The following is an 18,477-nucleotide window of genomic DNA, read 5'->3' on the forward strand; positions in this document are numbered from 1 at the left end:
GCCAGTGGGAGCTGCAGGAGATGGGGAGCTGGTTGGAGCCACTGAGAGGCTGTCAGTGAGAAGGCACAACACCAAGTGATTGTTAATAATTATCATTGTATTCATCTCCTCATGAGCACTATGGTGTCTGAGGTGAAACAAAGTGCTTCCAGTTATTTAGGAAGTGTGTAATGGCTCAGTAACATATTCCCTGGTGTGTCTTTTGGACTTTATGCAATGACGATAAAAGTATAAAATGAGTTTAATTAAAGGGAGAGACTGATTTTTATCAAACAAATGCACCAAATAAATAAAGAAATGTAGGACTATTAAAATGTTGGTCCAAATTTTCAAGCACAATTTCAATTTTATTGTAGAAATTAAAAAACAAGGCATCTGTTAATTGATGCAGTTAGTTTTTGATTAATGCTGTTAATTTTTATTTCTGTGGAGGCAGTAGGGTATTAAATAGGGGCTACCAAATGATCTAGGTACAAGAAAGGGGCTGTTTAAGCTGATGCAGAAGGAGATGCTTTCTTGGTTAGAGTTTTACACACTTGAACAAGGAAATTAAATAAACTACATATTCACCTGGGAAGCATTAGCTTGTCACAATGTAATGCGTGCATCGCTCTGCTTGTGCATTACGTTTTAATAATGATTCCATCTTCCTCATAAAGCATATTGTCTTCTAATGCAACTTACGCTAACAAGCCTATTGTGAGCAGCATATACCGTAATTATTTCCCTTTCCTATTGTGGTACAATATGCCTCAGATTCTCTGTGCATAGAAATGCACCTTCATATAGTATTACAATGTGCATTGATTTTTTAAAAATTTTTTATAAGCATAATGAAATGGTCTCCTTTCACATCATAGAGCAGCATAATGCTCATTGATTTATTGCTGTACCTGTTTACATTGGTTTATTAGAAAGGTGCTTCCAATGCATTAGCAAATCCCTGAAGTGCTTCTGGAAGTAGCAGAAAGTGGCTGGGTAGCTGTAAATATAGGAAAAAATGTTTACAGTATTTTGTGAAACTCAGATACAGCAGAAAATTCCACTTAGGCTAAAATCACAGCTTGCACAGCCAGGCTGTGTTACTGCTAACCACTGGGGCAACCACTTGCAGGAGAACTTTTGTTTCTCTTCAGCCCTGTCCTGGTTCTGTTCATGTGAACAGGTCGAAGCGGCAAGAAATCCTACACAAGAAAAGGAGAATTAGACAGTATAGTTGGTCGTCAGTTTAAAGATTTTTTCAAAAGTGATATCTTTTAAGTATTAGGAAACCATCAAGATGCTGCAGCGCACCTCCATGGCTCCATACATGCCTTGTCCAGAGAAGGGGGAGGCAAACAAATCAACAAGCAAGTCATTCCTACAATAAATCTCTCCTGATTGAACTCGAGCACAGCACAGTATGCTACAGAAGAATGAATAAACTGACGATAATAACAGAAGCTGATTACATTGTGATGGGCAATAGCAGTAAATAGGCCTTATCTTGCACTATGAAATAGAAACTCGTGGCCAAACAAATAAGTCTAGATTCCCAGAGAGAGCGTTTTCAGCAAGTTATGGGCAATGACCCTCAAAATTGTGTATTCAGAAAAAATAATTATTTTCAGAAGTGCAGCTTGGCCCTTAGTGCAGCTGAGAATAAGGTATTTGTGTTGCTCAATTGCACATGCAACCTATCATCAAATTTTCATCCCATTCAGAAGGGCTGGTGCTCACAATTGGATACTGATCAGGACCTGTTCACGTATTAGCATGTGTACTTTCCTGCTCTTGCCTTGACCACCTGTTCTCCCCTCTTCCTCTTCATTCAGATAAACAATGACTTTTCATAATCAAGAGAAAAGAATTTTAAAGCATTGAAAATTGATTGGGGCCTAACTCTTTAAGGACTCATCTGAATAAGCTGCACTCCCATGGGTGTACTCCTCTTGTGCTTCACAATGCTTGCTTTAATTTGTGGAGGACGGAGAACGAGCTGATTTTGCTTTTTCACAAAATCCCTAAATTTTAAGCATGTATGCACCCATTTCTACCACTGGAAAGAGAAATATTTTGAAAAATACTTGTTTCTTTGCATACAAGTACAAATATTTGTGTAAAAAGTCAAGCTGCTATCAGCTGGGAGCTCCCCACACAGGTTATTTCAGCCTGAGTCAATGGAGCACTCAGGCAGGTGCTTCACTGTCAGCAACGTTTAGATTATACTGAACTGTTAGTTACCGTTTGTTTGGATTTGGTGAGCTCTAGGATTGCTGGATTTCAAGATTCTTTAATATTAAGCCTGTGCTTAATATTAAGCATGTTTTGATTCTTTATTGTAGAGGATTGCTATTTATGATAATGCTGATTATGTTTGTTCCTGAAAGAACTTTAAAACTTAACTTTTTTTCTTGTGTATCCCATTAGGAAGTATAAAATGTCTTTGCTGTACTCTTCTTCTGTCCTTTTAACAAAGTTCACTGACCTCTCACAAATCCATAGAGTGCTTTCTTTTATTAATGTAAGACAATTAGTCATGAAACTTATTGCTCTTTTTAATATACCTTAAAATGCCTAAAAGCAGAGCACAAAGATTACGCTTCAGTAAGTTTGTGATTTATCAAGTTAGATCTTCCCTGCACATTTTAGTGCAGTAAGCATTCTTAAAGCATAGTGAATGTCTCATAGAAAAGCACAGAAAATGGATAGTTTGAATATATCAGCTACCAGCAGGATGGCAGACCGTGGCAGAATAAAGACATCATGCATCTCAGGAGGATGATGAGAGTCTGGTTTCCTTCCTCCTTGTGCCTTGTACATGTCCATACCTGGGCTGGAGCTGTGGCAATACATCCTGGGTAGGTGTAGATATATACAGGGAAGGGGAGCTCTCCTTGACCTTATAACTACTAAGAATCAATCCAACAACTGATCAGCATCAGTTTCTTTTCAAAGCTTGAAAAATCATTCTATAAGAGAGTATCACTCTTGTTTCATAGGGAGGCTTCACTTGAGCCATTTCAGCTCCAAAACTATGAAATAATTCATTTTTTCTAATTAAAAACATGCTCTCAGTATCCATAAGACAGTTCAACTTGGGTGCTCCTTCCCCAGCTTGTAGTACAAGCTGAAAAATGACCCTAAATGAGAAGAACTGTTACTCAGTGGTAACTGAAGAAACAAAATAATTTATTCTAGAGGAGTATGAGTCTAATTTTCTTTAAAAGACAGAAAGAAGATTGAAATAAGTCCCAAGAATATTTTATGACCCTATCAGAAGAAAACATCAAAAAGCCCTAGTTCCAACATTATGCTTGCATAAATCAGTATGAAATATTAGTCTTTCAATGTGTTTTTGTATCCTTCAAAAATAACATGAAATATTACCAAGAAATCAAGTAGAATATACATCCAATCATCTTGTTACAGCAATAATGATAATTAGTGATGGCTGTCAAATACCTTACAGCTCTCAAATCGCAAGTCAAATCTTTCTCTTCCTTAGGAGTAAATAACTGTTGCTGGTCTGCCAGCTTATCTGGAACAAGTAATGCTCGTTGAAATCTCCCTCTTGATAAAAGATGCTGCACTAATTTCTGTTCAGCATCGTATACTTAGCTTTTCAAGCACAGCGTTGGTAAGGATTGTTTTTTTTTTACCCAGTGATAAATATTGCACGGTGAGTCACATGGAGTGTTTTAGGAGTCATGAAAACTGGGAACATGGGTTCTGTTATGTTTTGATTTGACTTTGTACTTGTAAAGATGATCGTCTTCTGAAAATGAAACTCAAAAATCAGTTGAACTAGTTTCCAGCCAGCTGTATTTTGTATGATGCACGTTGGGAGCATATCTTTACATTTAGTTAAAGAGAGAAAAGGAGGAGTGCTCTTGTGAAATCTGAAGTAGAGTAAAGCAGTGTTCAATCTGTCTTGATCTCATGCATTTGTGTTTTGTAATTCGTGTTTCCATTTCTAAAAAGTTGATCGTTATCATTCAGGTTTTCCCATTAATATGTTCAGAACTGACTTATCCCATGAAAACTTCCATAATTTATTCCTATTTTAGGAAAAAACAGGATAGAAAAGGATTATCAAAGGGGGAAGTTATGTCTGATTTGCACATGGAGATACTGGTTCATTAAAACATTTAATTGTGTGTATCAGATAAATCTGTATAAACTTTAATCTCTCTAAAGATGTACAGAAATATACAAACTTCTAAAATGTAAAGCTACATGAGAAAATTATAACTAAGTGGTACGTATTTATCAAAAAGCAATTAAATATCTTGGTTTGTTTATTCCGAAATTAACTTGGCACATTAATTTAACATGAAAAGAGTGATTTAATGAAATCTACAGAGAATTATTCTGCCCTTTGAATAAGTTATCTAAAATGCCATTTTATTATGCAAAGCTATGTAAAATAAATTGCATTCAAGCAGTGGTTCAGAAAGTAGCTTATCATAACCCAATGTTCATAAAAAAAATGACATAAAAGATCTGGGGATCTCTGCTTTGCTTTCAAGATGGGAAAAATTAAGCAGAAGTAGTCTTTCATTTGAAAATAGCTAATTTGACATGGAGATAATTATCTTGGTACTTTGAAATGTGATTAACTCTAATTATAGCCAGGAAAAAGCCTACAGGGAACAATGAAAACAAAATCTAAATGTGGAAGTGTAAGTGTGGACTGTCAAGCGCGTGATTCACATGACGTAGCAGGTCTGATTTTCTCCTCTTGTAAAACAAATAAGCAACCATGTCCAAAATCTAGAATTTTCTTTTTGTACTCATATTTATCCCTCAGTATGAGAGCCAGATGAGCATTGCTTGGGGTAAATTACTCATTTTTCTAATGTGCGTATGCATGTGCATGAACAGACACACGCAAATACGCACAAATTTAACTGGCACCCAACTTAATGTAAATCTAGGATATTCCTGGTTTGACTGTGGAAAATCACACTGTCCTTCTAGCAAGGTCAGCGTGTTGGTTCCAATATAGGGGTGCCAAATGGTGACCCCAACACCTGGGTCCTACCGTAGGAAATATTGTTCTTTGATGGACCATTTTTCTTTTATTAAGTAAAGAAAAACACTTCCAATTTCATTTGATAACATGCTTAAAATGTGATGAATGATACACAGCTATTGTTATTCTAAATGAATGTGAGTCTTAGTGTTTGGCTTCCTTTTACCTAAACTTAGCAAACTGTTACTTTCACTACTGTTTTCTGACAGTGATAACCACATGCAATTTCTGTATTGTTTAGTATTGCTTTATTTGTTAAGCATTTCCCAGCATTTGTCATAAATCGTAGGTTTAAATCAGGGATCGTTGTCCTCTGATCCAGTGATAGACAGATGCAAAAGTACATGCAAAGAAGAGAAAACAAGGAGGATTATTTGGTACATCTTGTGCCAAAGGCAGTTCCCAGGAACTGTTCAGGGAAGGGAGCTCTAGAAATCTGGCTGTCACTACCCACTTGTGCGTAGCTCACATACACGTGGCATTTCATTCTAGATAATGGAAAATAGTAAATAGAATTATGGTTTTATAGTAATATATATTGTACAAAGTTCTGTACCTTTTTCCCAAAGGATCTGGCAATTCTAACTGTTCCTGATGGGGTGTTGGACAATAAATGGATTATTAGTCTTTTCTGTTTTTTTGCATCTCTACCACTCTGGTTTTTGAACAGGCAGTGGTGTGCTTTCTATTACATTTTAGCCCATTATCTCAAAATTCCATGCTGAGGTTGGTTTTCTTGGATAATTGCACTCTTTATCTTAACTTTTTTTTTTAAAAACTGATTAATTTACATATAGAATTTGTTGGCTGATGTGTTTTACATTAGTATGTGCACACGACTTCTAGGCTTTGACCTGTGTGACCAGAGGTGTTTTAGTTCTGTGCTTCAGTGCAATCAGCTGGGGCCAGGAAGCCTGAGCCACTGTGCTGGGATCAAAACTCTACCTCTAAGTTTGCATTCAAGCCTCCCAGCTTTGTGACAATGGACGCCTTAATATCTGCAAAGGAATGAATAGGAAGGATGACGCCAGAGGCACAGGAAGGGGGCTGTTACAGGGATGTGCAATTAGACTGAATGAGGGAAAGGATGAAGTACCCAGGGACCAAATTAGACTCATTGCCAGAGTCCATTTAGTTACACAAAGGCAGATGAAAAATGGAGTGCTAAATTACTGAGTTGCCGTTTGGAAGCTGGGGCATTAAATCCAAATCTTTGGTCGTTCCCATTAATTGTTGAGGAAATCAGTAATTTCATGGCAGTTTTGCAATGAATAGGAAAAAAACCTGACGGCTTGGAGTAGTGTTTGTTTAATAAAGCTATTTCTGTTATTTAGTCTAGGAGAGATGCTACTGGATATAGATAAATGACTGAATTCCCTAGACCTTCTGTGCAGAACTGGGATGCTTCACAGGATGTGAAGGAAGAAAAGTACTAAAGGGAATCCTACTGTTTTTCTTTTCTATCAAACTAATGTTGTTGTATCTCAAATGTCATTTTAACAGTGGTTTACTGATGTTCTACGCAGTACAATTATGGTAACTGTGAATGGATTAATTAGGTAGAGGCTGTTACGTGGTTGTACATTCCTCTTTAATTTTGTATGGCTTTATTAAGCTGAGAGATTTCTATCAAAACCATGCTAGTTTATCAGACTCAGCTTGCCTTTTCCACGTTCTTATTTGCCTTTTTTTTTTTTTTTAGTTTTAATCAGAAAAGATCTGGTACTGTAGAAGTTGATATTGCAATAACTGGGAATGAAATGCACACTGTAAAAAGTGCAAAGCAAAAGATTGGTACTTGAATAGCAGGGAAGATCTGAGTGTTTGGATAGATGAGTGGCTATCCGAATGACACCGGCAGCTTTTCTGGTATTGAGGCATTAGCAAGAGTTTGGAGAAGCTCGGAAGGCAGCCTGCTGTCCTTGTTCCCCTGGCCGCCACTACTCAGGGCTGTACAGAATTGCCTTGAGTGTGCATAACTGATGTGCTCGTGCAGCAACAGTCTCACATTTTTATTATGTTGTAGTCAGTGTCACTTGTACCTTCTGACATGTCCCAGGGTGGTGACTTTTTGAAGTTTCCCATGAGAGCCCCGCTGAGGTTCAGCGAAGGCTGTGAATCGCCCATCACTGTGCTGCAGGGGAGCTGCACATTGACAACTGTCCGGGGCAGGGAAGTGTCTTTTTATTTTAACTGCTATTTAAAGTTCCTTGCACAAGCTGATACATACTAATTATGTTCACTTGCTTTACTGTTTTGTATTTAATATGGCATGGAAAAATTTATCACACCAATTATCCACTTTTCAGGGCAGCAGGGGTCTTTGCCTGTGTCCCTCATTAGCTTCCATTGCATGCTACTTTGCAGCATTCTGTGTGCTAGCACGCTTTCTTCCAGCACAGCCCCACAGCATCTCACTTTGCTTCCAAGGCCATGAGGCATCTGTGGCCTTGCACTGCCTTGAAAGATTATCTTCATAGCTACTTTCGTTTTCATCTTCTTGTCTTCCATAATTTTACCGTTTTCTTCATTTTGAAAAATGTTCTTTATGAGATCAAAGCCAGTTGAGGATTTGCAGGCAGCAAGATGACCCCAGAACTCAGCGTGTAGTTAGAGCTTGAGACTAAGAGAGCAAAGTGCTGTGCAGTTATGGTGCATATAAAGCATGCTGCACCTACTGAAAAGCAACAACCCCCTCATTACATCTGTGTAATTCATATTCTGTGTATAAAGTAGGGAAGTGGACACTGTTTCTAACTGTTGTGATTTAACCTGGCAGGTGGCTGAGCACCATGCTCGCCTCCTCCCTTCCCAGTGGGATGGAGAAGAGAAGTGGGGAAAAAAAAAGTAGGACTCGTCGGTTCAGATGAAACTATTTACTAAGATAAAGGAAAAGGATAGTAGTTACAATTATATATATATAAAAATGTGTGTATATATATATAAATGTTTATAACAAGTGATGCACAAGTAATTGCTCACCACTCCCCGACCATTGCCCAGCTAGCCACCAAGCAACAGAAGAGAGCAATGAATTGCCACTCCCTTCAAAACTCCTTCCGCATGATGTCACGTAGTATGGAATATCCCTATGGCCAGTTTAAGTCAGCAGTCCTAATGCTGATCCCTCCCAGCTCCTTGAGCCCTTCGCTGAGAGTGGCCTTGGCTCTGTACAGCACTGCTCAGCAGCAGCTATACACATCGGTGTGTTATCAACACTGTATTTCTCCTAGAACCAAAACACAGCATCATACCAGGCACTATGAAGAAAACAGTTCAATTCCAGCTGAAACTAAGACGCTAACCTACTTTGTTATTCTCTTCAGTAGTTCTAATATTTGCAGAAATATTCAATTAGAGATAAATCTTTTCTAATTCCTTTGTATTTCATTGTAATAGTGTTAATCATGATGAATTCTTTCGGTATTCAAGAAAATCAATTGTCAATTAGCTTTTATGGGGAATTATACACTGCGGTTAGTCATCATTTGAGCATTATGGCTTTATTTGACTACTAAGTTATTAAAACACACAGTAATTTGCTTTTGTTATAATCTATCTAAAAGCCAACACAAATTCCAAAAATAATATGAGCTTTGGAATTATAATTAGAGCATGTTTTACTAGGAATTGTTTTATAATGCAGTGTTGCTGTTCAGGATTAAGTATTTTACGTGAGCAAAATTTAATATATTATTTACAGCAACCAGATAGTTTTCACTTTTTTTTTGTAATCGCTTGAAGAATAATGACTGTATTCACAAGATTTAAAGAAGGAGATAATCATTGTAAGGTAAATAGGCTTGGTTAAATAATGAGTGGTGTAAAAAACAATTCATTTTCAAAACGCTGGACCAGGCCCTACAATCTGGCACGACCAGATGCAGTTCCTACTTAATCTGTAGGTTGGAACTCTCTTGTGTGAATGGTCCAAAGTTTATTTAATCATTTTCATAAGAAAATTACGTAATACATGGACCTAACTCAGCTAATTCTGAAATGAAATGGTGCAATAGTAGGTGATGCTTACAACAGATGTTATTGAGCAAATGAATGCATTATTTTCTAGCTACTTTGATTAAGGGCTACATGTTGGCTATAGTTGTGGCCTCTGTTTAAAAGAGAATACTTTGAAGACATTAAAGTAAATCGTGATGGCTACAAGTCAGTCTCATTACTGTAGTTAAATTTTTGAAAGAAAATTTGTGATATTTATGATACTATGACCAGGGGTACTTGGGGCAGCAGGAATCAGAACACTATCCAAAGAGAGGAAGTGAAGAGTAGAAATGATGCTATCCCAAATAGTATCCTATGCTGAGATATTCTTCCTGTTTGTTGGGTAAGTCAAAGATCATCGTTATCTTGCCCAGAGATATTTATTGACCATAGCCTTCATTACAGAGCAGCCAAGTACCAATAATATAAAATATATGCAAGTTTTAAAAGTCTATATTCAAGTTTTAAACCTTTTTGCTTATGAGGAATGTTCTCATTGGCCCTTGCCTGTCTCATTTGGGAGATGAAATGTGAGCTGTATATATATTTGCTCTGGAATTGGCTTGGCTCTGAGGGAGCCATTAGGGTTGCTATTGAAACCTGGATTCAGCGTGTATTAGAATTACTGTGTTCTTCAGTGGAGTATTCTGGTGTAGGTGATGCAGTGTGAAATCAGTCTGTATAAATGTTGGCTCTATAAATATTTTTAGACTGAAATCTTCTCTACAGCAGTAATATTAACAATAATATTACAGTTAACTGTTAGCCAGTATATATGTGCTACTCTACTGTAAGAACCCTAAATAAGTCATATAAGTCTGTTATTTCATCACAGATATTATAAAGTGAAGGGCAGATTACTACAACTGAGAGAGGTAATTACCAGTGCCGCTGAGCCTCTTGGCTGAATAAGCTCTCCATGGAGCATGAAAACTAGTGCACAAGATCACAACAGGCTCACCCTGTCTGCACCTTCCAGCAGTGGTAAATGCTTCCAGAAAGAGCACAAGAAACCACACAATGAGGGTTGTCCTTCCTGCGGGCTTACAGCGCCTGCTCCCAGCAGCCATCTGCTGTAGGCTTCTCTTGAGCCACAGACTGAGCCTGGAGTGCTGCATTCAAAAGCTGCAAATGGAGTTTCCTCTGCTCCACTTCTAAAAAACCTTTACTTTTCCACCTTCTGCACATTCTGAAGCAATGCCATTTTCTGTAATAATTATTTCCTTTATTTAACATATATGTTTGATGATTTCCCTGCATGCTTTTGATTCCTTCTTGCTCTGTTATTTGTTGTTAATTTGAGGGATGATCTAAATGATGCGTTGGAAAGTTCTCCCTGGTAGCTGAGCTTAGTGTATGCTATGCCAAGCTTCATTCTGAAGCCGGAGAATCACAGAATCACAGAATTGTAGGGGCTGGAAGGTGCCTCTAGAGATCGAGTCCAGCCCCCCTGCCAAAGCAGGCTCCCTCCAGCAGGCTGCACAGGCAGGCGCCCAGGCAGGTCTTGAATGTCTCCAGAGCAGGAGAATCCACAACCTCCCTGGGCAGCCTGTTCCAGTGCTCCGTCACCCTCACTGTGAAGAAGTTTTTTCACACGTTGGTGAGGAACTTCCTATGCTCAAGTTCATGGCAGTTTATAATAATTTGCTTCTTAAATGTCTTTCAAAGGGCGCTGTTTTGAGCAGTATTGTCCAGGTTCCTGTGTGATTGCAGAGCTGCAAAATGCTTCCTGAGCATTTTCCCCCTGGGTTGTGTCCCTTCTGCGTGGGAACACTCACCCATTTACAATTTGCAAACTGAGAAAGGGGACGGACCTAAATACTACACCAGCAACAGATGTTGTCAGGAACATTTGCTCCTTAAGATTTCTGTTGGTTACCATTCTTGCTATACTGTTTTCCTCTGATGTGTAGTGCATGATACATTGGTTTAAAAGAATTTAAATTCAGATCAGTCACTGATTAAATACTAGCCCAGTGGGAGAGGGATCTGTGAACAATCTGCGGAGAACATGAGTAATTATATCCTGTAAATTGAACTGACTGGGGGTGGATTACATCACTTGAGTCAGTTTTTCAAGTTACCTATGCTATTCTACAAGTAAACTGTATTCTGAGCATCGCCATTTCTTATCAGAGAGTGTCCTTCTGCCGGGGTTAAAATTGTCATGGCGGAAAGAACGACAGCTTCTCTGCAGTACCTAGAGTTGTGTAGGTATGTCATACCTAAATTACATTTCACAGCTGGAAGAAAATGCAACTTTAAACTAACCAACACATCTGAAAATTATAAAGTAGGAGTCTAACTATTAGGCAGAATGAGTTGAGTATATCAAAGATTAGTACATGAATGAACAGGAAATAAGTAATGTTGTGTATAGAATGGGGTTTCTGTGGTCACTCTGAAGGACGTTACCAGGGACTCTGAGACTGGAGGTGAGTGAGTGACAGGCTAATCTTGGCCTAAATAAAATATGAACCAAGAATAATGAAAACACTAAGACTTATGTTCTCAAAGAGTGAGCTGGAAGAGTTTTATCAAAAACTACAATTACTTGTCAAAAACATCCCTAAGCCATGACTTTCTTGTGTAACTTGAAGACTTCAAAGCAACACGTCAGTCAGCAATACATGCTACAGTGCAACTGGGATGCAGCTTAGAAGATAATAGTAATGGCAGTCTTTAAGATCCTTAGATGAAAGTATTTTTATAGACATGAGTTAATTGAACTGCTAAAGATAATTCTAGTGAAGGACTTCAGTATTATTTAATTGCTGCAATTTATTTCCAAATAGAAATATTAACAGATAAATGTAGATGTTTCCAAAAGCTGCACAGGAAGAGGATTTGCAAAAAAATCTAAAGACACTAACACAGAGGCAAACGTGCAATGTTTTTGGATCTTTTTTCTCTCATGATGATCAAACTGATGCTAATAAAACTAATTACAGAAGGAAATGGACAAAGCAGTTTTGCATTGTCCAGGCAGTGACAAACAGCTAGAAAAACATTCTTTTAAAGCTCACCTAGGTAAAGACAGCAAAAACGCAGCATACAAGAAGCTGACAAAAATGTTAATAGATTGTATCTCACGTGGGAGAAACATACTGATGATAGACCACTGATAAATGAAAGACAGCGGAAAAACACAGTATGGAGCAGTTTCTACTGTCGCTGAGCTTTTTGGAAGGTGACTGGAAGGGATAATGACTTAAGTACCATGAACGTGATGGGAAGATTTAAGAGAATTTTTTCTTTGCATGTTGATAAATCTTCACCACCAAAGGAGCAGAGGCTGTGATTGTGGCTGTGCTGAATGCAGTGGGACTTTGGCGTTCAGGAAATTGTTCATTACCATTTCATGGCACATTTATTTTGCCACTTAAGGTTGAAGCCCCACAGCGCTGTACAGTTTAGCACATAAAATGAGATGGATTTAGGCCACCATTGTACCTGTGTGCTATGTGCTTGGATTGCTGCAGTCTGTTCTGTGCTGACTTAGATGTCTTTGAAGATATTTGCACTTTCCTTGTAGAAAAATACTGGATTCATTAAAACAATATTTATTTACAGACTAATAGGCTTTGGGCATAAAGCCTGCTTCAACTTGTGTAACATTTAAAATACTGTAGGATACAGAAGAGAACACAGAATGAGCAGAAAACGTACTGTCTTTCCATAGGATCTTTGGCTGAACTAATTCTGTTTATGTGCAAACAGCTAAAATCTGGTTGAAAGAATTTCTTATGCTTTAACTATCACACGCTGCTGACTCTTCATGGGGTTACTGTTATCACACTTTTTGCTCTTTCTCACATCCTAATTCTATTGCCTTTGTTATGACTTAAAGCTTTTATTTTACCGATCCATGATAAATGTGAAGAATACTTGATTGTTTTCAATTGTACCAGCCAAGACTGTTATCATATATCTTCTCAGTGCTTATTAGGTTGTACGGTCTCATTTCCTTCAATCCCTCTCCATTGCTTGCATTTTCTAAACCCTTACTTTTTCTTGTCCTCTTCTTCTGGACTCTCTCCAGTATCATAGTTTCCTTGAATTGTCAGGTTCCATTTGGATTTTCATGAATGCTAACTAAAACTGAACATGGAGTTCCTATTTTCTCATCCCAGCCACATGTTTGCCTTTTTTCCCCTACAGCTATATAACTATATTATTCATTCTCAGTTTGTAGGCAAATGTAATTGAATAATGTTTTGCATTTTAGTCATGTATTTTAAGATATCGGTGTCCTTTGCTACTTTGATTTCCTCCTCAAGTCTAACAAGCATGCTTGTATACTACCCAGTTCACTACTGAAAGCACTGAGTATCGCTGGGACCCAAACCTGTAATTCCCACTTGCTTTTTTCATCCAGTGAAAGCAACGTGTGTCTGGCAGTGATCACTAACTACTCCTTGAGGACAATTTTTCAGTCAGTTCCTAAGCTTTCATTTGGACTTCTTCCTTGATTTGGTGCTGAGAAGATGACAGCAACAAAATCCTTATTAAAACAAAGTCCACTTTGGTTTCTTGCTTCCTCAAATCGAGAGCCATAGTTTGACCATGATGCCAGGATGTTATCAATAATCTCCTAGACTTCTTTTAATGTACTCCATTGATCAATCTCAATGTTTTTCATGAGGATTATGGGTGCAAGAGAGCTGAAGCACCCAGAGTTTGTGAGTGTCCTCATGGTGCAGGGCTGATGGTGCAGTGTTCCCAGGGTCTATGAGAAAGGCTGATGGATGTGTCACTGACTGCAGGGAAGGCGACCTACTGGCATGAGAGGAAGTATGTTTGTCTGGGAACTGAAATCAACTGAAAATTTAGAGAGGAGAAAAATTGGGAAGATAAATAGCTCTGGTAATAGCAACCTTTAGTGACCTCAGTGGAGCAGCTTAGAGATGACAAAAAATTCAGGAGGAAAAACGTTGATGATTTATAGACTGTACGTCAGAATGGCCCATATCTATGGGTAAGAATTATAAGTAAGGACAGATTATCTGTCAAAATAGAAAACTGTCTTCAAAAACAAATCTTTCTGAAAAATGATTGGCACAAGGTGAGAAGATCTTTGTCACATTCAATTAAATGAAATGATCGATAACAACTCTCCCAGTAGGTTAAGAGAAGGGAGCAGGACAGGCTGAGGGACACTATAACTATGGCCTTTAGAATCATTGGATTCATGTCCAGCCTTCCAAACCTGGTATAGAATTTATCCTAGTAAAGATGAAATTGTTTGATTTTAGGAGTCTGACGTACTCACTTGCAAGTCCATACGTATGTTTGTAGGTGTCTTTTCTCAGTACTACAATGCAAGAGTTTGTCTACCAGAAATACAATATAGATATGCCTTGAGAGCAATGTTTTATTTAGTTAGAAGCAACACAGATGTTTTGAAGCAGTTATTCATCTTGCAAACCAGTGTCAAGTACAGCAGCTAGGAGAGAGAGAGATCTTTATTTTGCACTGCAATCTGAAACTGAGGTATTAAAGAATTGGAGAGAACTGTAAGTAGTGGCTTCTGCTATGAAAACATTAAAGCCCAATAAAAACATTGAAAGTAAAGCATCTTACAAACTATACAAAGAAAATAATATTGCCCTAAATATCCAGTTTTTTAATCAGACAGTCAAAACTGATGTTGTTATGGTGGAAGAGTAATTGCGAGGTCAAAATTTGCAGTGCACTGTAGGTATCAGGTACTTCAAGGGCAATCCACGAGCCAGATCGTATTGCAGGTATTTGGTTCTCACTTGTACAAGACCCCAGTGTACTTCAAATCTTTGGGATATATATAATACCAAGCAAACTGCTCAAACAAACAAAAAAGCAACCACAACTACTGAAACTCCAGGTATTTTGGTACTTATTTCAAAATTACTGTTCAGTTGGAACTGAAAAGAGAAGGAAAACACAGCTGTAGCCTGTCACAACTGAGAGGCTTTTGTGTGCGCGGGGCTGACGTGTTCTACAGGTGACATTTCAGACTGACATCTGAAATGCTTTATCACACTTCTTGCAATTCAAAAGGAGAGTTCTATTTTATTTCAAATGATAATGTTAGCTAAACAGTGCTGTCATCAATGGCCCACTATATATGAATTATGCAAAATAGTTGTGGTTACAAAATAAGCTGCCTCCTCCTGCCCCAAACACCAGACTAACAAAAAGCCCAATGCCTCTGACCTAAGAGATAAATCTGATCTCATTTGTCTGCTTCTTGTTATTCCGTTAACCTGCTAACGTGTAAACAAGAGGGGAGAATTTCTGTATACACAAAGCCATTCCACTTGCATAAATGGACATTTAATAAATAAATTTACATCATATTTTTGAGTACTTTTTTTTTAACTATTAAGTACCCTTAAACATAAAATTCCCTGGACCTGCTTGGAAATGATGCATTTCTCAATAGCTCTATTGATTGTCCTACAGCTGTGCAAACCAATAGATCTCTGCAGGAAGCTGGCACTTCTTATTTGTGATAGGAATTGGAGACTGACATGTATTGTAATTACTTGCAAATTATGTGACTGCTCACAGAGGCAAATTTGGAGTTCTGTTACTGTATGACATGGTGGGAGTAAACCATTCTGCCTGACACTGCTATTAGATTGCTTGTAGGAAATTATACACTGAACATCTGCATATTGGTGACTTTGCTATGGAATTTTTCATTAAAGATAACTCAAATATGGGCTTGCAAGAAGTGCTGGAACAAGACCAACCTCAGTTTGTGCTGTCTGCCTTCTGCCTCTAGGTGTGCAACTTCTCTTTGGCACGTGGGAGGACGAATTCATGGTACACTTACCAATTCTGTAACTGGCTGACCAAAGACATCTCCATCAGTAATAAGTAATATCGAACACGGAAGTTACCTTCCGCTATTAGTTCTACCATCATTTATGGGCAGAAGAGCCAGTCTCTCCTGTGCCTCACGCTTCTAGCTGCTATTTAAACTAGCTAAAACCACATAACATATGCATCTTTAACGTGGTTTAATTCTAGAATTTCTTATTTTTTTAATGCTGAAAAGTCTTTGCACCTGCAATAAACAATATAGTATGTTACATTTTGAACATGAGTTGCTAGAGCAAAGCAATATCATGATTCAAGTCCCGTCTGGATGGGGCTTTGTTCAATCTGGTCTAGTGGACTGGAGTGCAAAGCAAGCCCAGCAGGCTGTACAGGTGAGCCCATCTGCTCCAGCTGTGTGAGCACAGGGACACATGCTAAGAGCTCTCCCTGGGAGCTCTCCGTGGTGGTGTGCTTTGCCCCAGGAGCGTGGCAATGCAGAAAGGGAGTCATTTTATCTTGGGAGTGATACAACCTTGCAAGCAAAATACATGTAAATTCTCCATTTTCTTTAGAAAAGCAATGCAATAGTATCATTTAAAGGGAGTATCAGTGCTTTGAAATCACAGACCTAAACGTTTTTAAATGCTGACAATGTTTCCTTGTGGGCTTCATGTGACATCACTGTTATGATAAAGTATTTCAATTACACAGAAGTGTTTTCCCTCTGCTTTATTTAGTGCATGAAAGCTCTTGTGTTTTTCTTAAAAGCAAACAAAAACCCTTTAAATATTTACTTCAAGAATAGAGGCTAATTGATAATTACATAGTAGTTATTAAAATGTCAAAATAATGATAAATCATTGCTGATGTGCAGCAAACTGGCTGTTTTGTACAAAAATAATTCTTGGAAGCTGTTTCCTCCTCATTTGGTGCTGCGGTTGCACTGAGTTGAATTACCTGCTTGCAGAAGAAAGCAAGGACGAGTGATACGTGTGTGGTGTCCCTGCTTGTGCTGTGGTTCCTGTGTGACATTGCAGTTCCTCAAGGTGCTTACGTGCTAGATATGTGATCTTAGGAACAGGGAGCCCTGGTAAGGCCATTTCTGAAGTGGAGGGAGTCAAAGTGGAAATACGTAGAAGCAGCAAAGCCAGTAAAACATTGCTTCTAATGAACACAATGAATATTCCTCCAGAAATTCATAAAAGGTATCAGTATTTTTTCTGTGTACTGGGACGCTTGTTCTTCCAGCTACATGGAGTACAGTAGCCATGAGAAGGGCAAAATTACTCATTGTGTATGGTGTTAATGACTCAAAGCAGTGGTGGTAGTGAGAGCTCCTTCCATGGACGTCATCTCAGCCCAGAAGGTAGTTATGAACTTGTGGCCATCAGCACATCACTGCAGGGAGGTTTGTCCCCGTTTGAGCTGCATTTCTCCACTCAGTAGTGTGGGCCCTCTGAGAAGCTGCTGCACTAACTGCACATTAATCCATGCAAATCAGTCACTGAGGTTGGAAAACAGAAGTTGAGATGTTCTAGTCCAACCCTCTTGCTCAAAGCACAGTAGCTCGGGATTCTGTCCAGTTTGATTTGAGCATCTCCACAGATGCTCCACAGCCTCTATAAAGTGTTATCGTGTATTCAAGTGAAAATTCGTGGTTTTTTTTTTTTTTAATTTGTACTCATAATTGTGTCACCTGTATGTGAGATTCTGGAGATTTTTTAAACTCTTTATTTCTCAAATTCTTATAAAACTCTGTTCTTTTCCAGTGCACGCTTGGCTCATCATGAATGACCTTTTTGCAACTGTGAAGAGAACAAAGCCTTTAATCAAAGGGAGGATGGCAACTATCACATCTGTGTGGCCCAGGAAGCAACACTTAACTGGTGAAAAAAAGGTACTACTAGCATTTCATGGTCATAGCAAAAGCTGTTTTGTTCACACGACACGTATGTGCCATGTCATGGTGCTACACTAGTGGTAGGCCATCAAAGATGTCATTGATTTAGGTTGATATAATTTAAGTAGCAGCTTTTCCTGTGCAAGTAATTTTATGCATGAGCATTTAAGCCCACTGTGACAGAACTCTTCTAGATTTCATTGTGTTCACTTGTGAACTCAGAAACAGCCAGACCAATTGGCAAGACCAACACTGGTTAAAAGACCTATTGGTTTCAGGCTGCGTTTGTTTTTCCATGGATTCAGAATTGGCATTGAAATCAGAGAGGCTTCAAAGTTTTAGCCTGTACTGAGCTTAGCCTGTAAGCTCCTTTTTACATAAATCATTTGAGTTCTAAAAACTTTTTGATTACGTATCAACCTTTTGCTATATTTAATCTTGAAGACTTGTCCAGGCTGAGCAGTTCTTACGATTTAGCGTGCAACATGTGTACAACTTGAATTTCCCTTTTTACTTCTTTCTTGAATAATTTCTACTGGAAAAGTGTCATAGATTTTCCAGTGTCCTCTGTAACTGATCAAATATTTAGGTATGGACAATATCAAGCCTCTCCTGGATGGTTAAAAAAAAAAAAAAAAAACAGAAACAACAAAACCAACCAACTCTGCAATCCTCTGCTCCCCACAGGCTGAACAGTATAAGGGACTGCTCAAAATAGGAATAGTCAAATAGGAAATCAAAGTATGCATTTTGT

General features: G+C 38.3%; 1 long non-coding RNA gene across 1 annotated transcript in view; it reads left to right on the forward strand.

The window, feature by feature from the left end:
* The window catches only part of LOC110404425, a 195,543-nt gene extending 177,187 nt beyond the window's left edge, over positions 1–18,356 (forward strand). The window contains exon 3 of the long non-coding RNA XR_002442221.1: positions 17,593–18,356. This is a non-coding gene — a long non-coding RNA (uncharacterized LOC110404425). The remainder of the gene's footprint in view (positions 1–17,592) is intronic.

Source organism: Numida meleagris, chromosome 10 (genome assembly GCF_002078875.1).
Source record: "Numida meleagris isolate 19003 breed g44 Domestic line chromosome 10, NumMel1.0, whole genome shotgun sequence".
Classification (NCBI taxonomy): Eukaryota; Metazoa; Chordata; class Aves; order Galliformes; family Numididae; genus Numida; species Numida meleagris.